We start from the raw sequence: 22,271 nt of genomic DNA, 5'->3' as shown, positions 1-22,271 counted from the left end.
AGTTCAGGCTGTCTGACTCCAGAGCCCCAGCTCATAAGGTCTGTATGCACACACACGAGTGTGCATTGACATGTGCACAAGTGTGCACACACACAGACACCAGAGAGTCAGCAGCAAGCAGCAGTTAGAAGAAGTGTGTTGCCCCACATGGAGCCATGGGCATCACGCGTGGGCTGTTTTCCATGAACCGTGGGCACCCAAGACGCAGCTCCTTGGTACGTGGTCGTTTGTCAGGACGGCTGCAGGGGTGTGGGATCCTGACGCCCACAGTTCCAGCACGCGTCTGCTTTTGTCTGCCAGGGCTGGGCTTTTCAGACACACTTCACCCGTCTGGGCCTCGGTCTCCAAATCTCGAAGCCAGGCTGGTAACGTCACCCCTCTCCAAGGGCTGTTGCAGTAACAGCTGTGAGTGCTTAGCGCCACACCTGGCTCACAGTCAGTGCCCAGTACGTGCGGGTTCACACAATCACTGCCCCGTGAAAAAACAGTCTGCCTCCTGACTCCCCGGCGCCACATAGCCCCTGCGACCCTCCCTGAAAAGAGCCACACTGGTGTCATTGTTTCAAAGTGCCGTCACTCCAAGCACCCAGGTAAGCTGTCACACGTCAGCCAGAGACTCGCTGGCCTTTGTCTCCAGGTGCCGAGCTGATAGGATCCAATGCCACAGGGTCTTATTCTCTTCTCCCTGCCCTTTTTCTGTACAGATCAACAACCACGACAACAAAAAGGTAAGAGCTGCACCTGGATCTTGTGATTTTATGATTATAGTAACACATAGGAAATCGGGTGCCTTGGGGACTTAGTGCCTGAGAACGAGTTGTTGCTGTCTAGATAGACCGGGTGAAAAGAGGAGATTCAAGGGCAGGAAAGAGAAGGACCCTTGGTGATGGGAATAGAATAACTCTATGGCCTTTGACAGTCCAAATTAAATTAAATGCCGTGAGTGCGTTCTTCTTGTCATAAGTTTCCAGTGAGAGAGAGAAGGGGCACCTCCAACAGTGAGTCAAAAATGAAGGACTCGGTCCTTTGCCTTCCTGGTAGGAATAGCCCCGCCTCCTCACCAGGACCTGCAGGGCCCTGACACCCATCCCTGCCCACCTCTCCCACCTCCACTCTGCACTCTCCCCCCTTGCTCAGCAACCACGCTGGGCCTGCTGGGCCCTGAATCACACCAGCGTGACTCTCCCCACCTCCCAGCCCTTGCCCTTGCTGTTCCCTCGGCCCTGATCTTCACACGCCTGCTTCTTCCTCCACACCCAGGTCTCGGCTCTAACACAGGGTCAGAGGGGCTTTCTCTCAAGGCACTGTATCTACACAGAGCCCACGCTGCAGCCCCCACCCTCTGCCAGTCCACCGCCCCATTGTATTTTTTCATAGCATTGTCACCATTTAAAATATTCAGGGTGTATTTTCAGTGTGAGCACCACGAGATCAAGGGTCTCATCTTTTCTGTTTAGTTTTCCCCCAAACACCTAGAATGAGCTGGGCAGAACACAGGTGCTCAATAAATCCTTTTAAGTCATCCTTTCTCATGACTGAATGAATGACTTGGTCACTACCTAATGGGGTTTGCTACTCTTTCTTTACCAAGGGAATTAGGCACAAATCCACAGTACGTGTGTCAGTGATCATCTAGTGATGCCTTGAACATGAATCAGATTTTTTTATTCTTGTTTCCATTTACATGCCTGGCTGGCTGGCTGGCAAGCTAGACTCAGAGTTTCTTGAGAGCAAAGGATATGTTTTGTGCTTCTCTGCACAAGTCATCATCCTCCATGATGACTTGCACTTGGCCGACTCTAAAGAGGTACCTCAGGATTGGATTGGATTGGATTGGATTGGATTGGATTGGATTGGATTGGTCTGCACTGAACTGAACTGGATTGGATTGGGTTAGATTGAACTGGATTGTACTGGGACATGAAAACCTGAGTCATCATCTAGAAAGTTTGGTCACTTTCACGGTATCCACAATGTTCTTTCATCAGTGGCAGCTCATTGGCCTCTAAACCTTCCCTCTATAGACTCTCCCCTCTTCCCGGATGCATTTCCACTTCAGTCCCACTCCTCCTGATGAAGCCCTACTCATCCCTCTGCCTGTCACTTCTTCTGTGAAGCCTTCCCTGATTTCTCCCTTCAAGGTTGATCCCTCCACCTCTATTAGAGCACATGCCCCACTTTACTACTATTTTTATTCTCGTGTCTGCCTCTACTATTTCACTACTTGGTATACTGGGAATCCTTTAAAATTAATTCCAATTGTCTGTTAATTTTGTAAGACCCCCCTAGTGCCTAGCTCAGTTTCTGTCAAATGCTGAGCCCCTCTAACACAAAAATTGTTTTTTGAGCAAATGATCAAAGTAACTGTAAGGTGAGATACATACAAGTAATGTGTCTAATCCCCACTTTCCCCTGTGACAATGGTGGCTCCAGGGGGCAGGGATTCTGTTTTCTTTCCTGATTTAACCCCCTTGCCTTGTATGGAACCTCATGCCCAAAGTTCCAAAACACACACGTCAGATGCAAGGAAGCACCGAGCCAGTGAGAAAGAGGGACTGACTCTGATGGGCATCCCCAAAGCCTCAGGGAGGAGGCGAGTCCAAACTGGTGCTTTAAAGAATGGTGGAAGCCTGTTCGTTCAACAAAACTAGCCGAAGACCTACTATGTGCCAAGGTCTGTCATAGGCGTTGGGCTACAACAGTGAACAAGACAAAATCCCTGCCCTCTTGGACCTGACCTTTTAATGGAGAAGAAAGACAATAACCAATAAAAAGAAAAAGAAATGCAATATGATGTTGAGAGGTAAAAAGTGCTTTGGAGGAAGTACAGCAGAATAAGAAGATGGAGAAGGATGGAGACGTTCTTTTAGGTGAGTGGTCAGGGACGATGGTCTTACAAGGGAGGATATGGTAGAAATGAGACCTGAGGGAGTGGGGGGAGATGAGGAGCAAAGCCCTGTGGTTGAGTGGAGTGAGGGAGGCAGCGGGGACTGAACACAATGCGGGGGGTGGGTGGGGGGCACAGAGAGAGGTGAGAACCAACGAGCAAGTCATTAGGCACTGTCACACACTCAAATTTCACTTCAGGCTATTTTTAGCATTTAAGCATTTGACAGTGATTATTACTATTCTAGTATCATAAAACCCTCCAGAAAAGTGCTTCAGACAGATGCTCTTCTCTGTATTGGAAATACGTTCCATATTGATTGCGGTGCAAGGATCATAGGAAGACAATCTCATTTCTCCACCTGACTTCCCGATCTGTTGGCAGGACCCTAATTTGTCAGGATGCTAATTTTACACAGCAGAGCCCTCACAGGCCCAAGCCCGTTGCTATGTCTGCTGTATGCCTTTGGTGATGATTTCTGCCCCCTGATAGGAGCAGGGCTATGAAAAGGAGTACAAAACCCAAACATCAAAGGATGGTCCCTCCCATTCCAAGAAGCCCAACCAGAATACCTGGAAGGCAGCAAATTCTCCTGGTCGCTTGCTGTCCAGACGGAAGGAATCAGGTTTACAAAGGGACCCGCAGAATCTCACCACAAAGACCCTGGTCTTTTCTCTTCGTGAGCTTACTCCGTCAAGCCCTGGTGGGTTTGGTTTTATTTGAGGTTTAACAGGATTTCAGACTTGGGGGTGGTCTCCTTGGATTTTCTCCTTCTTTTTCCTTTTGATGCTTAAAAATACCCACAACACCAAAGAAACAACTGGGACTGAGAAGATCGGAATTACACAGGATGTAATTCCCTTTCACATGCGTGTTGAAGGGAGGTGGTGGGTCATCGCTGAAGTTGTGATTTTCATTGTACACAAGCCCCAAAAGCTGAGGATTTGGCTCAAGCAAAGATGGCTAAGCATAAAGTGTGATAGCAAGGATCCCCCTCTTGAAGTTGGGGTTTCAGCCCCTAAAAGACCAAAGTGGAACAGTTATGAAGCAGGAGTGATACAGCTTTTGGACAACCTTAGCACCGTGGGGCCACAGGAGCAAACATAAGACAAAATGGCTTAGGTTTGTGATTTGTGTGTGTGTTTGTGCACAGGGACCCACAATGTGTATAGTACCGTCTCGTAGGGAGTTTGAGAAGCTGAGGGGTAAGCGGGGGTTGCACAATACCTGGGATTGCTGAAAATAATTTTCTAAAGGTAAAATCATGACCATCCTACAACCATTAGATGAATGTGTCGAAGGTTTTACTTAATTCGGTAATGAACGAGGGGACCAGAGAGGTTTTTGAACCAACCCAAAGGAAAATCCAGAGTGAAGACATTTATAAACTATTAAGAAAGCTGGAATGAATTGGATTAATGGACACAAAACTGGCTTCTTCCCTAATGGGGGCAGCGGGTTGGTTAACCCCCCACTGGACATACTGTGCATTTCTAAGGACAGGAATCATTTGCATCACTATCGGTTCTTTACAAATAAGCTGTAACACAGTCCACACAAAGACAATGAAAGGCGAAGAGCACTTGGATACCCAAGAAGTTTCAAAGTCTTTTCAGTTCATTCCTTACTGGGGCAACCGGCATTTAGCTGGTGGAAACCCAGGTGTATCTCAACTCTTGCCACACGCAAGACAGTCCCACTGGGTCCCCCATGACCTTCAAATGTCCCCACGCATATTTCCACAAGTAAAAGCTGTTGATAATGAACTGAGACGCAGCTCCATAGGAACAAAAGTATTTGTTGCATCTGTTAATGTACGTGGAATAGGTTTTACTCAGTAAAGAGGTTTATACCTGTTCTTTCGTGTCCTATATTTCTTAAGACAGAATGACTTCTGGTCATCCTGCTGCTTTCAAATGCAGTCTTACTCATCAACAGCAGAAGCAAACAGCTCATCGACTCTGTAAATCTTGTGGTGCAGCCTCTCCCAAGCGCATATGAATTGCACTTCAATGTTGCACAATTCTGTCGTCCCCTTATTTTTTTTATAAGCAGTATTCTATAAGTTAGTTTCCTTTTATTTCTCCTCGATAGTAGAGCCAGGACAATATTCCAATTGTTTAATTATGTGTATAGGTCGGTGATAGTATTCATGAATTTTGTTTCAAGGGTGTAAGGCAGCCTTATCTAGTATCCGTCACAAAGGTGAGTGTTGGCCGAGTCAGTCGGTAGGGTTGAGAGCCGCTGTGATGGAAGAACACCGCCCTCAGGTCTCTCTCTTTCTCCGCTTGCAGCCTCGCCATTCTCTCTGAGGGAACAAAGGCTTCCCCACTGGGCACAGCCTGGAGCATCTGCCAATCATCAAGGAGCCCCTCCTCCACAAGGCAGCCCCTCCCTGGCCAATCCGTGCTCTCTTCTCAGATGCTGTGTCTTAAGCATGTGACCAAAATATCAAAAACACTTGAAGCTGATTGGTTCTAGCAGCTTCAAGTGTTGCCCAAAACAAAACAAAACAGAACAAAGTGAACATAAATCCAACAGAAGGTTATCCGAGTCTTATTGGATGCCTACCTAAAATATTAGAATAGCATTTGAAAACAGCATGTCCCTTTTTACTGCCGAGCCGTATGCCATTGTGCAAACAGCCTACAGTTCGTTTCCTCGTCTTCCTGCTGATGGACACGTGGGTCGTTTCCAATTTGGGGCTCTCCTGAATAAGGCTGCCCTGAGTGCTCTCGTCCGCCTCCTTTGTGGGCACGACTTCAGTGCTCTGGAGGACTTACCTAGGCGTGGAATGGCTGGATCAGAGGACAGAGGTACATTTTAACTTTGTACAACCGCCCACGAGGTTCTCGAAGTGGTTGCGCCATTTCACACGCCCACCACTGATACCTGAGAGTTCCCGGTGCCCCTTGTCCTGCTGCTGTCGGCATTAGACATCGGTTGCCATTCTGCAGCCTTGACATTTAGCACTCAGTGGGAGGAACAGAATCTCTCCTCAGTGAGGGCAAGAGAGAGGAAGCAGGGTTTTTCCCAGAGAGCCGTGGACACTGGGGACTAGCTTCCAACATCCACAGCCCACCCTCATGAAAAACAGCCCCCGACTTTCCAGGAATTTCCTGTTTCCCTCCACATCCCATGAGACTCAGAGAAGATGGCCCTACCCCAGCCCAGCCCAGCCGGAGCACTCTTCTGAGAAACTTCCAAAGCTTTTGATGACCTGACGTCTTCTGAACACAAATGACCTCCAACACCAGAGAGTCTCCCACCTGGGGCTGATCGCCCCCCACCAAAGACCAGGGCAGAGGTGAAAGGTGTTTGATCCTTGAAGACATCTTCAGATCGCTGACTCGTCTTGTGACTGAGGGGACCAACATATCTGACAACTCTTTAAGCCAAGCTAAGTATGAGTTTCTGTTATTTGTACCGAAAAGCATCCCCATCCGCGGGTGATTTACAGTGTGCATCACAGAGCTGGAGCCAGTTCTTACATTCTCTCTAATTTCCGCAAGACTGTTCGAAGTTCAAACCATGTTTTGGGGGTGCCAAACACCTCCCATCACCACGGAGGCTTCTGCCCCATCAGAAGTGATTTGCTAATGGTCGATAAGGGGCTGTGTTTAGAGACACAGTGCTCCCCTAAGTCAATCGGTGAGACAGTCCAAACATGCCTCCGAAGATGCTCCAGTGACTCAAGACTTCCCCCCGAGACGATTGCTTTCTCAGGCTGTTGGTTTCACCGAGTGCTGGGGCCTGTTAGCTGAGTTTACAAGGATCTTTTTAACGGAGACTGAGTTCAGCTCTGCCCCCAGGACTATGGCAGAGGCGTGCAAAGTCACAATGACACTGGTGTTCGGTTGTCCTCTGTGATGCAGATGAGACCGGCACAGATGTGGACAGAATCGGTAATGCAGCCGCCTCTCTCAGTTCACGGTCTCCTGAATTTTCTCTCTTGCATGAAATTTCTCCCACCGGCTGCTCCAGAGTCCCGGTGTGACAGGGAAGGTGGGAACCATCAACCGTTTCAGACGGGAAACCCAGATGCAGAGAATTCCTTGTGGCCCTTGGAGGTGTTTTAAGGTTTAACGTTTTAAACCATATCCCTATTTTCTAAACATTTGTCCCAACCTTTCCGGTGAATGTAACCCACAGGGATGGATTTTTTCTTTTTTCTTAAAAAGAGAGACCCAAGTTGGGTGAGACTGTCGGTCTGTTCCACCCGTGCCCCGCCCCCTGCCCCACGCGCTCCGCCTGCACTCCGCACCAGACCACTCCGCTGGAAGCAGAGAGGCTGCGTTCGATATCAATGCAAACCACTCCAGGCACTCAGGGTTATCTGTGCTCTGCGTGAATAACGACAGCAGCTTGCAAGTGGGCGGGACTTGGCAGAGAGGCCCCTTCGCCAATCCGCTGCGGCACCAACACGCTCCCCCCAAGCACCCGTGAAATCCGCCTTCAGTCGCTAATTTCACACTCCAGGGACAGAGCTGTGAACAGCTCAGAGCATGTAATTCTCATTTTCATAACAGTTTCCTTAACCTTCAGATACCCTCTTCAGGCATTTTCTCCACCTTTGAAAAAATTAAAACGCTCAGTTCCTTTAAGGTCAGCTCTCAGGTTGGTTTTTTTGCTTCATCATCTCGTTACCGCCTTGACTTTGCAGACAACAGAGCTTTTATTTTGTCTCTTCCTCGGTTGCATTTTTTTAACAGCAAACTGAATCGTTCTCATAGTCTGCATTCATTATTCCCGCTCCTGCCATTTTCTAAATAATGTAGGTGCTTTGGATGCTTCTGCGATGAGCACAGAATGCTTTTGAAATACCCTGTTAAGACATGCTTTTCATCTCCCTCCTGATCATAAAGCAAGTCCTCTTCTCTGGGTGCCTGCAGACTCCAGACATGTGCAGCCAGACACAGAGGAGGGCCCTTTGGAACAGGAAGTGAGGATGTTGAGCAGACTGCCAGAATTTTAGGGGCCAGATTAATGAAACTCTAAATTTGGGATTAGGATTTGATTGTTCATCAGTGGTTCCCATTGTCAAACGACTCAGTTGGGCATTTTCATCAATGAGTGATGCAGGCATAATATCTATTCAGATCATAAAATACTGTCATGATCGGACTCGGCTGTTTCAGAAAAGTAATCACGGGTTTGTTTCTGATGTAAATGGCCTTGCTGGGGTTTGGCTTGTTTGTTGGTGCTTTTTATTTGTTTGTTTGTTTTAAATTAGCTGTAGTTCTGATCGTGATCCTTTTCGAGACAGAAATGTTGAGCAATCAGGAAAGTAGGGGCACACATCCGAAACTTTAGTTTCTGGTAAAACAGATCCTGTCTTTATTTGGAAATTTGATATATTGTTCAATGCGGACTTTTGGGGGCAGCAATTTTGGTTTTTTTAAAGTATTGCATCAAAATCGTCTATCTGTACTTGATTACTGAGTTGGGGACACGCCAGCATGATTGTACCCAAGGCAAACGCCCACCTGCCTCATCCCAGTCCCTGCCCTGAGTTGACCTCAAGCCCAAGGAAATGGTGAACCTGGGGGTCCCTCATCACTGATGGTGGATTTGGGTCTTCCCTGGAGAAAAGGAAGATTTAAGAGTCTCAAGTTGGCCCCAGACTCTCAGCTTGCCTGCGCCTTCCTAAACACCAGGAAATAAGTCCCAAAATAAGGTGCCATGTGACCATGTCATAGGCTCCCGACCTCCCGCCTGTCTTGCCCTCTTTCCTTCCCTCTGTGTTCTCTTGACCTGAGATGAGGCAGCACCCCCCCCCCCCAGCATCATCCCAAATTAGAACTGAGTGCCAGACGTTGCTTGGGTGAGGGTCTCTCAGATGAAACCCCAAAATACCAGGATCCCAGCATCCTCGCTGGGTACAGACTGGACTCCCCGTGAGGCCTGGGGGAAAGAGGTGGGGTGATTTCCAGGCAAGAATTTCAGAGTTTCAGAGTCAGCTGTCACCCCAAGCAGCCTTTCCCAGGCCGGCTCTGAGACAGATGTAAAAGTCCACTTTATAACTCTTAGCGTTCTTTTTTCTTTCTGTAACTTTTTTTTATTAGTTTGCACACAAAAAAATGGAACCTGTCACCCATCTGCGTATCATCCTTGTGCAGGGGCCCCACTAATCTTCTCTGTATTGTTTCAGTTTTAGTACCTCTGCTGGCAAAGTGAGCTCTCTTGATGTTCTGGAGTGTCTATGATATTGACACAAATTATCCACCAAAACTCTTGGGTGTCTGCCGTCCAACATACCGACATTTAGCTATTTGTGAGGGTCTGGAAATATCTACTCGGATCAGTGATTTCCTCCCTTACCCGCCCCCCTCAATTTTGGGCAAATGATTGAATCCCTGTACATGGTATCATAGTGGCAAAATGTTCTTTTAATCACCCAAAGGACATTACCCTTCATTTCCTAATAACTGGCACCCTGGCGGTCCTACATACTCAGTCACAGCCCTCGGATGGATGTAGGCAGGGCCGGAACAAGCTCATCTGAGTCTTGGCAGAACATCTCATGACCACCCCGCCCCCAGGCACATCCTATCACTTCCCTCTCCCTGGGAAGCTGCCACAAGACAGTGTTTCATCACCAAGCAGGTAAGCTAGGAGGCGCTCCATCTCACCCCTTCAGAATATCACAGCCAACTACTAAACCTCTTAGCTGCAGTCTAGAATTGGTTCCTTGGCAACAGAGTGTCCCATCATTCCTTGCAGCCATCCAGCCCCATTGATTAGATATCACCCTAAATCGTAAAGGCACAGCTCTCTATTGGGCAGAATGCCCTTCAGAGACAAGACCGGAAAAACCCAAGTCAAACAAAAAAAAATCAAATAAATTTTAAAAGCAAAAAAAAAAAAAGTATGTTTATTGACCCACATGACTTAAAGGCAATCTAAGGTAGTGATTCTTAATGAAGGTATTTGCCCCCCCCCCACCCCCAGGTTACATGGCAATGTCTAGAGTCATTTTTGGTTGTCAGGGTGCTGGGGCAGAGCATGCTACTGGCATCTAGTGGGTAGAGGCCAGGGATGGTGTTAAATATTCTACAATGTACAGGACAGAGCCCACAATGGCTATCTAACTTCGAACTATTAACAGTTCCATGGTTGAGAAGACCTGTTCAAGGGCAATGGCTTCAGGCATGGCTGAATCTAGGAGCACAAATCCTGTGCACAAGGCTCCAATGCTCTCCCATTCTTGGCCTTTTTCCTCCACATGGACCTCACACACACAAGCAGAACCACTCTACTCTGTGGCCCTGCTCACGTCCTCACAGAAACAAATCCTGTGAAAGGACAGGCACTCTTTCTAATAAACCAAAGCAAGTCTGGCACTGAGTTTCATTGGCCGCCCAGGAATCTCTTTAACCTAAGGAAGTGGTGGCGAGGGTGAAGAGGGAGATTACACTGACTGTCAAGGTCAAATCTAAAGCTGGAGACTACTGGTCATGTCTTCCACAGGGATTAAAGAGGGGAGGGACTACTTGCCCGAAACAAAATCAAGGCGGCCTACCAGGAGGAGGTGGCACAGATGCTGGGCACACAAAAGCAGCAGTGCCCTACAGCCTCAAGTTTCCAAATAAAAGGGGTTGGAGAGGGACTGGGTTATAGTGAGAGACACATACCATGGAGAAAGGAAAGGGTAAAATAAAGGGGGGGAACCGCAAATGTGGGTTCACTGCACTTACCAGAAAGCGTGTACAACTGAGGGTTTGCAGCCACTGTCTTTATTTCTTCCATTTTTTTATTTGATTGGGAGAACAATTATAAATACGCGTGGCAGGCAAACACCTTCCGCACATTGGATAAACTTGTGCAAGAGAAAATATTTTTGCAAAGTACAGCGTATTATACAAGCCAAATAAAATGTATTAATAGGGCCCCAGATAGTGGAGCCGTAAAACATGTATTTCCCTCAGGGTTCCATTTCCGCAGAGAGATCAGTTTTATTTACCTGTGTTACGATTAAAGTATGGTGCATTAATTCCTTAACAAAGAGAAGGAATGTGTATCCTAGGGTAAACACCATCAGCCTTTTCTTGCATTCAAACCTCTCAGCAGCTCCTTACTCTACCTGGGGGCCTGGCTGATATGTTTTAATGTGCCTACAATAGCCTCTGATAAACAGAGAGTGGGTCCCAGCCAGCAGAAGGCTGGGGCTCTTCACTAAGTGGAGCAGTGGGAAGGCTCTCTTCCTCTCCAATTTGAAGGGCCAGCCTCAAAGGGGAGGGGGGAGGTTGCATTCTTTGTGGTCTGGCAGTGATCAGAAAGGCATGCCGGGGTGTGACCGCAGCAGATTTACCCCAAAGGAGCGGTGGCTCCCTTGCTTCCCTCTCCCCACCGTAATTAGATCCCCAGTGCATTCCTTCCACCCACAACCTGGGGAGCTGGGAGCTGTTGGGGCAGATCTGCAGGGCTCCTGCAGCCTCGCCTGGCCATCCAGGGCTAGGCAGTTCTCAAAAACATGCCTGCCCATTGTCCCAAGGCCAGCACCCCTCCACCCCACCCCTGGGGGGTGGGGAACCCCACTGACTGATATTTGGAAAAAAGGAAAACTGACACAGGACGAAAGAGGCACTCCTGTCATCCTCTATTTCTAATCTCAGTTTGCTCTTGGTCTGACTGTCTCCACAGGGCACATTAGGGGCATTCTGTGCAGGGTAATTCATTGTAAGGGACACTCTGAGGCATTGAAGGATGCTCATGTTTACTGAATCCTTGTGACGTTTGAAAGAAAACACACGTGCCCTTCCAATCTCTGGGCACATGTGTTTGCCTCGAGTCTCCGCGGGGTACCCACCCCAGCCCCGTGGCACCGTTGCCTGGGTGAGGCTCGCGGCAGGCGTGTCGAACCTGTCCATTCTGAGCTCCGGTCCCTGCAGAAACTCCATTACTGAGCAGCCACGCCTCTCTCCAAAGGTAGGGGCTGCTGTCTCCTAAGCATCCAACCCCGCAGGAATAGGCTAAAACGTGAGGAAACGGAAATGAGGACCCACACATGGAACCATCACTCAATAGGCGTTTACAGAGCATGCACAGTGCCTACGGGGGTGGTCCAAGGAAGAATAAAGGCACCCTCCCGCAGAGCAAGGGGCTCCCAGTGGGTCCGGGAGATAAACAGAATTATTACCCACTGCGGAAAAGCAATGGGAGAAAGCATCCTCATGCAAAATGAGGTTCCATCCTGCAGACACCGGCCCATGTGTGGGCTGTGCACCTTATCACACTGTGAAGGGTATTTTTATGTTTGGGATGGACGGGTGGGGTGGAGAAGAACTGAACGGAAAACACCAGAGAGTGTCACAGTCGGTAGAAGTAAGTCTTGTGTTTTCAAGCATGTACACTGTCCTGTGATGCAGAATGTTATTTCTAACTTGGAGTCATGTTCAAAGACCTTCAAAAAACCCAGTGTGTGTAATTTGGAATCCTGAACGAAATTGTAGGACAGCAAAAGGCCGTTGGAGAAATACGGTGAAATCTGAATGAAGTGCAGAGTTTAGTAAATGGTAATGTGACGGGGTGGGCGATACAGAAAACTGCATTTGCAATGTGGACTAGAAGCAGCCGTGAATACGTGTCATGAAGTGAAGCTCAGTGTCAGAGTTTGGAAAGATCTGTGGGCGTGGGGCGGCTGGATATCTGTGCAATGTCAGTCAGTTCAGGTATTTCCCCAACAGCCCCGGGAGGTACAGGAACAGGGTCAAAGTGAAGAAATGGTGACTCAGCAAGACTCTCTGAAGTCACCCAGCTGAGCAGCTGGAGCACCAGGTCCCCCAGCCCCAGACTCTGACCAGAGAAGGTCCTGCCACACTGGCCATTAAGCTGAGAGACTCACGGAGGTTTCAGAAAAGAGTCCCCCACCAAGATTTTGTGGGTTCAAAGGCCACACGTTCCTCTCCTGGGAGCAAACGTCCCTCTAGTGACAGCCACATTAATGCTGTCAACTCCTAAGGAAGCCACCTGCTTTGGGCCCGGGATGTGACAGGGAACCAAGTCTTCCGGGTTCTTATCCCACCACAGCCTGTGCCCATCAGAAGAAGAGGTGGAAATGCAGAAGGGCCAGGGTTTCTCCCAGGAGGGAGGAGCCAAGTGGACTGGGTGGACTGGAGCCCCGCCCTGGCTGGGATGGGTGAGCCGTCCCCCCATTTACGTTCAGTTTCCCACATGCAGGGGTGGGGGGGTCCTCCCGCACTGACCCCTCCCCCTCAGTAGAGGGTGCAGGGCCTGGTTTGCTGACCAAAGTAGGTTCTGGAAGCCGAGGTTTGTCTTGGACATGGACAGCTTCACTCCTGCTGGAAGGTCATCGGGCTCCACGGCAACCATGTCATGCGTGTCTAAGACGTGTCCCCACATGGCAGCGTATTCGGGTGCTCAGGGACACAGCTTCTGGGGCCCCCACCCACCCCCACTTCCTCTGTCAAGTCAGCAGTTGGATGGGGCGACCCTGGCGATTTCTCCCAGCACCCTCCAGCAGCCGGTGGAAGTCACCCAGCAGGCCTTGCTGCTCACACGCTCTCGGCCAGGCCCAGCCCCCGCTCTGGGGGTGCAGCTGTGACTGTGACCCCAGTGCTGCCCCCACAGACCTTGCACTTGTGGCAGGAGACAGACAAGGAGCAAGAAATCCAAGCAACCCTCGAGACAACTTCAGAGAACGAAGCGTGCAGGGGAGAAATTGAAGCAGGCTGACGCGGGGGAGTGATGGGCGTGGGTGGGCTGGGTGGGGCCTCGGGGAACGCAGAGGGGACATTAGACCTGGGTCCTGAAGAAGGAGGAGGAACAGATGGTGGGAGGGGCCGGGGAGGGGGCTCTCGGCAGAGACGGGGGGGGGGGGGGCAGAACCCATGTCACAGCCAACCCACCCGTCCCACTGTGGGACCCGCAGAGAAGCGACATTGAACCTGCCCCAGACAAAAGTCCCTGCAGTTCAGCTGGGGCCATTAAGGGACCCTTCAAAAAGTGCTTAAGAACACAGACTCTGGTGCCAGGCTCCCCGGGTCCAAATCCCAACTCCACCACTCACTGGCCGAGTGAACTTGAGCTAGTTGCATAACTCTGCGCCCGTTTCCGAATCTGCAGGATGCAGGGCCGTAGGGAAGGTTAAACCACGTCCTGCACTTAGTGCCCTGCCTGGCCTGTCATCTGTGTTCTGCACCATTACGGTTTGGGTGGAAAAGTCCAGCATATTGCACAGGGTCCCCAAAAGCCAATGAGAGTAGACCGGGGTGTCCAGATGGACGTGCAAAGGGTGTCATCGAAAGGCAAGCACAGTGGGCACCAGAACGTTAGCATCCCTGGAGCCTGTGCCCAAATTTTTACATAGACAAGGAATTTAACGGCAGCCTGGCAGCTCTTCAGAAAAACTAATTACCCCTGCTATTTGCCCCTCCCTACATTCTATTTAACCTGTACTCTCCCTTCCCCCACCCACCCCCAGAGGGGTCGCCGAGGGGGCCATTGCCCATGTCGGGCTGCAGGGTGGGCTGCGGGGCTCACGTCAGCCCAGCTGTTTGGGCCCCTCAGCCCGGCCCCTCCCCGGCTCTGACTGAGCTGTTTCCTGGCCCATCAGCACAGACCAGCAGCGTGAGGACAAACTAATGTGTCACCCAAAGAACTGGAGCAGCGGTGGGGGGAGTGTTTTCTGTAGACGGGACGGGAGCAGGAAACAGTCAGGGGGGTCTGTGCGGAGTTGGGGCGGGCGCTGGTGCGTTGTGTGGTTGGACCGCTGGCTTCCCCAGGACAAGCCCCGCTTAGTGGGGAGGGAGGGAGCAGGCTGGACGTGGGGTTCAGCAGAGGCAGCAGAGCTGAGTGAGGTGCCCTGGCCTTGGTGGCTGAAATGACACGTGTGCAGGGCTGAGTCACCAGGATTCGGGGCAGAGGCTCCAAGGGAGGAGCGGATGGCAATACGGGGAGGAAACAGAGATGACAAGCCATCGGCCCCTCTCCCACCCGTCCCCACTCTGCCCCGGCCCCCATGGTGCTCTCTGCAGGAAGTGGGTGGCAGTCCTGGGCGCTGGACCAGGCTGTCATTGCTGCCCAGGCCCCAAGAACCAGGAGCAGAGGAACAAGCAGGGCACAGGGCCCGGGAGAGGGCAGTGAGTGGGAAACACCGGCGGGGCCGGGAGCATCTGCCTTTGCAGTGACCAAAGGGGGAGAAAGTGAGCAGCAGGTTCATGGGCAGTGGGCCCCTCCCGGGAGGTCTCCAAGGATAACGGGTGAGGAGACAGCAGAATCCACCGAGGATGGCTCCATGCAGCCCCTTCACGGCTGCCCTGGGACCCCACAGCTCAGCCCCCAACTGCCTTGAAGCCCCACATCTCAGGCTCAGACACAGGGTCTCCAGGTCTCCCCTTCTCTTTAGTTTTTGTGACCTGGGCGAGCACAGAGAACTTCAACCGTGCTCCCAGCCCCTTGCACTCACAATCTGTGCCCTGATGTCTAGCATCCTCAGCTGTGTCCCCACACCTGGCCCTGCCTCTTGTCCCCCACACCTGGCCCACCTAGTGCCTGTGCACGGCCTCAAATGATGATGCCCCTCAGCATTGGGAGGACTCAGGACACTGCTGGTGGCCCCTCCAGATGACACAAAGAAAATGGCGCTTGAATTGCTTCTGTCACCCTGACACCTGGGGCTCCTGGAAATGCAGGAGAGGGGACTCGGTGCTGCTCCTCCTGGCCACAACCACTTTCACAAGGGCTGAGAAGCAGAGGGAAAGGCGCCGGCTGATCAGGGCGGACACTGTTCCAAAACTCCCACACACAGGTGAGCAGCCTGCCCGCAGATTTGCTTAGGCGGCAGCAAACCAGCAGATAATGACGACGTGAACTCGCAGAGTCCTGCCCGGATTTCAGTTTTAAGAAGTAATTTGCAAGAAATAATTTGCTGGATTGAGTGGCTGCCAGGAGTCCTGGCTGACTGGCATTTTCTCTTGGCAACTGTTCTCAGGCTCAGGAGCCAGATTGGAGCTGGGGGCTGTGCCTTGACCTCAGAGGACCCCCAAGGTCTGCAGGGAGCTACAGAGGGCACAGGCCCATTTATGGACTTTTATGGAGCCCTGCAGGCAGCCATAGCATAGCACGTCCTTGCTAATTAAGGACAGCGGCAGTTGCTGCCCATCAGAGCTCCCAAAAGGCGCTTGTGTTGGTCCCAGGGGCACATGGGAGCAGGCCAGACGCCAAAGCCTGGCGCCGGCCACACGGCATTCTGCGGAGGTGAGCCCTTACAGAGAGATGGCCGAAGCGAGGGAGATGGTTATTTAGGGGCTTCTCTCTGGGCCCCTGCCGGGGTCGGCTCCGCCCACATGGGGGGGGGATACAGGAGGAAGACAGAGTCCTGAACCTGCCCCTGCCCTGGCCACTGGGGGCTTTGCATGGGGTGATGGGGGACAACAGATGGTCTGGCAGCAGGGGACTCACACAGGGGCAGAGGCCAGGGACGGGAGGGGTCTGGGCTCTCAGGAAACCCCAGGAAGAGGGACGTCACTCTCCACTCCAGGGCGGTCAGGGCCATCAGGACGAGGCCTTGTCCTCTCACGTCCCTGGAGCTCTGAGTCCTCCTCTTGTCTGTGTCTGCCACCCGCACACCACCCAGCCAGCGCCATACACACCCCTGGTGCCCAGGATATTCTGGAACAACTGTTTCTATCCATGGGTCAGAGGTCACACTGTGGACTCATGGCCCGGCACCAGTCGGCAGACATGTCTTGTTTCGGTGTTTTTGAAAAACACGAATCCAACATGAATGCACAGAGTGCCTGAGATTTCCTTTGAAAACCTGATTCCTTGATTCTCTTAAGGTCTTCGGAGATGTGGACACCTTGGGCCACATCTGCTCAAATCAGCAATTGGTGGCACACAATCCACCCTCCACACTGTCTCCCAACACAGGGCCCAGGACCCGTCACCCACACTCTTTCACTGTGTTGTCCACTTGCGGCTCTGAGACAGCCTCTCCCCCGCCCCTGCTGTGGCCCCATCTTCGGAGGAAACTGATAAACCCTCCCCACCCCAGGGCTGGGGGATTGGCTGACTCAGTACCCAGAACCTCCGGAAGCCTGCCTGGCAGGCGTGGTCCCTCAAGAAGTGCCAGCTGTTGGCCAGCTGGGTTTGGCCCCTCCCTCCTGTTGTCCCTACAGCTGGGGTTTGAGGCCCTGCTGCAGATGGAGGAAGGGAATGCAGCCGTTCCTCCCCCTCCTTCCTTCCCTGCTTCCTCCCCAGCCCCCCTACCCTGCCTGTTCCACACCCAGAAAGTGAGACGAGCAGAGCCGGGAGCCTGCCCACTGAGAGTCCGCATTTCCAGAGTTCTGGTCACCGCCAATCACTGTGGACCCTCCAGGGGACACATTCAGATCCTCTCACATGTCTTGCCCCTGGTGAGTTCAGGGCTGCACGGAAATGTCATCAAATTTTTTAAATAGTATTTTATTACACTTCAATTACAGTTGTCTGCATTTCCCCCCACCACTCCCCACCCAACCCCAGCCAAACCCACCTCCCTCTTTTGCTTTCAGCCCCCCCATTCTGTCCATGTGTCCTTTATAGTAGTTCATGAAAACCCTTCCCCTTCATTATCCCCTCCCTCCTCCCCTCTGGTGACTGTCAAATTGTTCTTCGTTTCTATATCTCTGGTTATATTTTGCTTGCTTTTTTTCTTTTGTTGATTATGTTCCAGTTAAAGGTGAGATCATATGGTATTTGTCCCTTACTGCCTGGCTTATTTCACTCAGCATAATGCTCTCCAGTTCCATCCATGCTGTTGCAAAGGGTAGGAGCTCCTTCTTTCTTTCTGCTACTTAGTATTCCATTGTGTAAATGTACTATAGTTTTTTGATCCACTCATTTACTGATGGGCACTTAGGTTGCTTCCAGCATTTGACTATTGTAAATTGTGCTGCTATGAACATTGGGGTGCATAGGTTCTTTTGAATTGGTGTTTCAGGGTTCTTGGGACATAACCCAGCAGTGGAATTACTGGGTCAGAAGGCACTTCCATTTTTAGTTTTCTGAGAGATGCCATCATATTCACAAGAGAGCTCTTTCTTTCCCCCTTGAGAGCACTGAGCCACTTCAGAACTCACCAGGTGTCGTCTAACATCAGGCCAAGCGTGCATGTGACGTCCTTTGGAAGCGATCAGCAACTGGAACCCAGTTACTCTTGGCCGCACTCTTCACCCCACCGCAGCCCCAACCTCCTCCTGACTGAGAGCCAAACTCGCTGACCACACACCCACAAACACACACGCACAGCAGATGCCCAGTTTGTGCCTCCCCACCTCACAGAACAGTGAGAGTGCCCAAGAGTGAACCGCCCATCGGTGTGAATTCACAGAGAGGTGGTGAGAGCCTGAAGCTTTGTGACTTACAAGCAGGTAGCAGGCTGGGTTGCCGTGGAGAGCAGGTGGCCCGGGACCAGGGCCCACCCTGGGGACCTGTGGCCTCCTCTGAATAGCAGGGTCACCTGGGGCTCTTTGAGGAGGCGGGGCACGGCCTGGCATTTCAGTGACGCCTGACTTGCTGTGTGAGTGTGCCAGTGGGTGCGCGGGTGAGAGAGCACACGTGCACGTGTGTGTCCGTCTGCACACATATGTCCAGACCCCACATGTATGGGATGAATGGCCCCGAAGGTCTGCTGGACACACGTCTTGTTCTAGCCGAGGGCTGAGGCTTCGAGGGGTCACTGAATGGACAATTCCTGCTTCTGTCCGGCAGCTGCTGACTCGGCACTGAGGCAATCGGCTCCTTCGGGTTCTGAGGGTGCCCACCTCCATCCCTCCCTGCCTTCCTCAGGCAGCAGCACCTGCCTCTTCCCCTCCATGTGCCTTCCTGGCCTCCCCCTTCCCTCTCTCACATCTCTAGCCACACGCCCTTTTTTGTCCTGCAGTGCCCCTCCCCCCGTGGGTCATGAAAGGGGAGGATCGTATCCTGCCATTGTCATAAAGGAACCACCCTGACACCGGCGTGTGCCCACTTTTGTCTTACAAATCCACCCTAACTCAGGAAAAATACACACATGCACCCATGCATGTGTGCATGCATATACATGTACATGCACACGTGTGTACACATGCTTATATACACAGAATGTAAACAGACCCCGCACCTTAGTTTTGTTTTCTCCAGAAGCAGACTTTCGAGCAAGGCTTCAAGTTCAAGTACTTTATTTGGAAGATGACCCCATGCAATACCAGTCAGGTGGGGGCAGGGAGTCGGGCAGGGATGTCGTCAATAAGCATCCTGCCTGCTTCTCTGGGAAACAGACGAGAGCTTGTCTGCAGGCCGTGGGGCCCAGCCCCACCGAGATCTGCACCCCCAGCAAGTTCCTGGTGTGGGAAACAGGGCGCAGTCCCACTGGGGATCCCACAGCAGAGGCCCACTGCAGGGTCACCCCATCCGGCCCTGGGAGAGTGGAGGGTCACCCCAACTCCTCCAGACCCAGCCTGGGACCCTGGGGCACTACTTTCCCAGCCCCTCAGTTGATTCCCAGCACCATGGCAGGTGCTGGGAGGAAGGGAGAGCAGGGACGTGGGGTACAGAGCGGTGACAACAAGGGGTCAGAGCGGCCTAACCAGGGAGGAAGGGGAAGGAGAGACCCAGGGCTCGGTGCTGCTCCAGACACGCGCCTCCCCGCTGGGCCCCTCCTGCCACCTCTCCCCTTCCTCTCCAGGCTCCACACTCTCCTCCCCAAATCAACGCAGCCCAGACCCACGGGGCCCGGGTGACCCCCAGGTCCTGGGACACAGAGTTGTTCAGACACTGTTCAGTGCACCTGCAGTAAGAGACGCATGTCACACCATGACCTAGCACACTGGCCCGTGTTCGTGTAGAGTTCCCCAACACCGTTCCCTCCCCGCACTCTGACATTTCATGATCCAGTCCGCTCCGGTTCATTATGGATTTAAATGCCGGCTCGGCCTCTGCATTGATCTCAAACCCGCTAATGCATCTCCGGCTGCGATCCAATCATCTCCACCCTGGGAAACAGGTGGGGGGTGTTCAACCAGGTGCCATTTACCCTTCAGTGAGGGGCCAGGTTCACCCGAGATGCACCTTCTCCTTCTCCAGAGGGGGGACACAGCGGCAGGGTGGGGGGGACTCAGGGAGAGCTGTGCCCACAAGCCCCTGACAGGTCACAACCTGCAGAGCCATTGGGGTGGCTGGTGTTGGGGTGGGGCCGTCCCTCCCAGAGGCACAGGCCAGGCGGCAGTGCCCTGCGGCCGCTCAGCCCTGTGGACCCAGCAGGGAGCAGGCCCCACAATCAGCCCTGAGGGAGCAGCAGGCCCTGAGCTTGCCGGCCACCCCTTCCCCAGGACCTGCATCCACCCCCTGACCCGCACCGGGGTCCCAGCTCTCAGGAGCTCGCAGACAGAGAAGCAGGCAGGATGCGGCCGCCAACGCCATCGTCCAGAGCCGTCCTGACTGCTGCCCCATGGTTCCCGTCAGCTCGCCTCCCCCAGCCAACGCTGGGTCCCACTCACGTCACTTCACCCCTGCTCATGCGGCCCTCAGAGGCGGACGCACGGCTCTGGCCCTGGTGCCAGTGGTGGCCGCGGTAGTAATGATGACAGCAAGCAGCACCTGACCCTCCAGAGCACCTGCCACGTGACCCACCAGGACGGTGCCAAGGGTTCCCTCCGCACGGGCCAGTTCTCCGAGGGATGATGCGTGTGCCATCAGGAGGGACTCTCCTCGTCCCGTCATCCTGACGTTCCCTCACCTTGGTTTCTGACGGACTTATTTATTTTAAAAACTTAACTTACTCATTTTTAGAGAGGGTAAGGGAGGGAGAAAGGGAGAGAAACATCAATGTGTGGTTGCCTCTCATGTGCCCCCTACTGGGCACCTGGGCCACAATTCAGGCACGTGCCCTGACTGGGAATCGAACCACCCTCCCTCTGGTTCACAGGCGGGCACTCGGTCCACTGAGCCCACCAGCCAGGGCCTGATGAAGTCCTTTACAACCAGGTTTTGCCTGATTTTACCTACCAAAGCAGGTTTCCCTCTCAGTCTCTCCAGAGTGGGGGTTGCATGGTCGGCAGGAGGCCATTTTTCCCACAGGGACATTCTCAGTCCTTTTTGAGGCCTAGGAGGCAGCAGGGCCAACTGGTTCAAACCCAACTCTGCCACGTCCTGCTGTGTGGCCTTTGGCAAGTTGCTTAAGCTCTCTGTGCCTCCATTTCCTCATCCAAAGAACACGTAAGTCCAGAAGATAGCAGTCTCTGCTACCCCAGCAACTGGCATTGAGGCATTTATGCCTCTTTTTTCCTCTTCTAGAAAGTCTTAGAGATCTGTCTTCATGTATTTTTTATTATTATTTCTTTGGGACAAATGCCTGTGAATGGAACACGGGGCTGAAAGTTCTGCACTCTCAGTGTGGCCAAATTGCCCTCCAGAGAGATTGTGTCAAGAGGTGTGGCCGTATTTAATGAAAAACTTCTCCACCGAACGCTTCCTTTTAATCCACCCTTTGCCTTTATTAGGCTTATACATCTCCTCAAACTCCTCATTTCCTAGATCATAATCTTAGAACCCAATACATGGTCTTCTCTAGGGCTGTTATTGATATCAGATACATCAGGCACTGCATGAGCCCTGCTGAGCCTTCGGGAAGGAGGCAAGACTCTCAGAGTTGCAGAGAATACAACTGGCTAATCCACGGAGAGGCGGAAACCAGACTGGGCACAGAGGGGTAGAAAAATCTATCTCGTTACATGAGTCGCAAGGTCAGGCTGTCCACTCTGCTCCGGGCACACAAGTGTGCGGTGCAGTAGATCGGGCGCAGGCTGGGCACCCAGTCACCCTGTGGAAGGAGCTGCAGAGGCCTGTTCCAGGCAGGGGCAAGAGCAAAGGCAAAGGCCCTGAGGCAGGAATGTGCTTGGCCCATTTAGGGCAAAGAAAAGAGGCCGCCTTGGCTGGTGTGGTTCAGGGAACTGAGCACTGGCCTACAAACCAAAACGTTGCTGGTTCGATTTGCAGTCAGGGCACACGCCTGCGTTGCGGGCCGGGTCCCCAGTTGGCGGCATGCGAGAGGCAACTGATCGATGTGTCTTCGATGTTTCTCTCCTTTTTGTTCTCCCTCCCTTCCTCTGTCACAAAAAATAAATAAAATCTTTCAAAGAAAAGAGGCCAGCGTGGCTGAAATAGACTAGAAAAACTCACCCCAGTTGGCCCAGAACTTTCCCAGTTTTAGCATTCCAAATCCTGTGAGCCAAGAAAACGCCTCAGTCCAGAGCAAACCGGGACAGTTGGTCACCGTGGGCTGGAGCAGCGTGAGCAAGAGTGGGCAGAGTTGTCTGCTTCCCTCACCATCATAGGCTCTTATCTAGACCAGGGGTGTCAAATTCATTTTCACCGGGGCCCACGTCAGCCTCGAGGTTGCCTT

The 22,271-nt window shown here is 52.2% G+C and overlaps 1 non-coding gene across 1 annotated transcript; it reads right to left on the bottom strand.

Annotated features, from left to right (window-relative positions):
• Positions 1-8,961: 8,961 nt before the first annotated feature.
• Positions 8,962-9,064, bottom strand: LOC119046368 (U6 spliceosomal RNA). Its single transcript, XR_005081967.1, has one exon. It is a non-coding gene; the product is annotated as a U6 spliceosomal RNA (small nuclear RNA).
• Between the last annotated feature and the right edge of the window lie 13,207 nt (positions 9,065-22,271).

This window comes from Artibeus jamaicensis, unplaced genomic scaffold (assembly GCF_021234435.1).
Source record: "Artibeus jamaicensis isolate MK-2021 breed Jamaican fruit bat unplaced genomic scaffold, CSHL_Jam_final contig_685, whole genome shotgun sequence".
In the NCBI taxonomy this organism is placed as follows: Eukaryota; Metazoa; Chordata; class Mammalia; order Chiroptera; family Phyllostomidae; genus Artibeus; species Artibeus jamaicensis.
The sequence above is the reverse complement of the archived record's forward strand: the minus strand, read 5'-3'. Positions and strand labels throughout refer to the sequence as shown.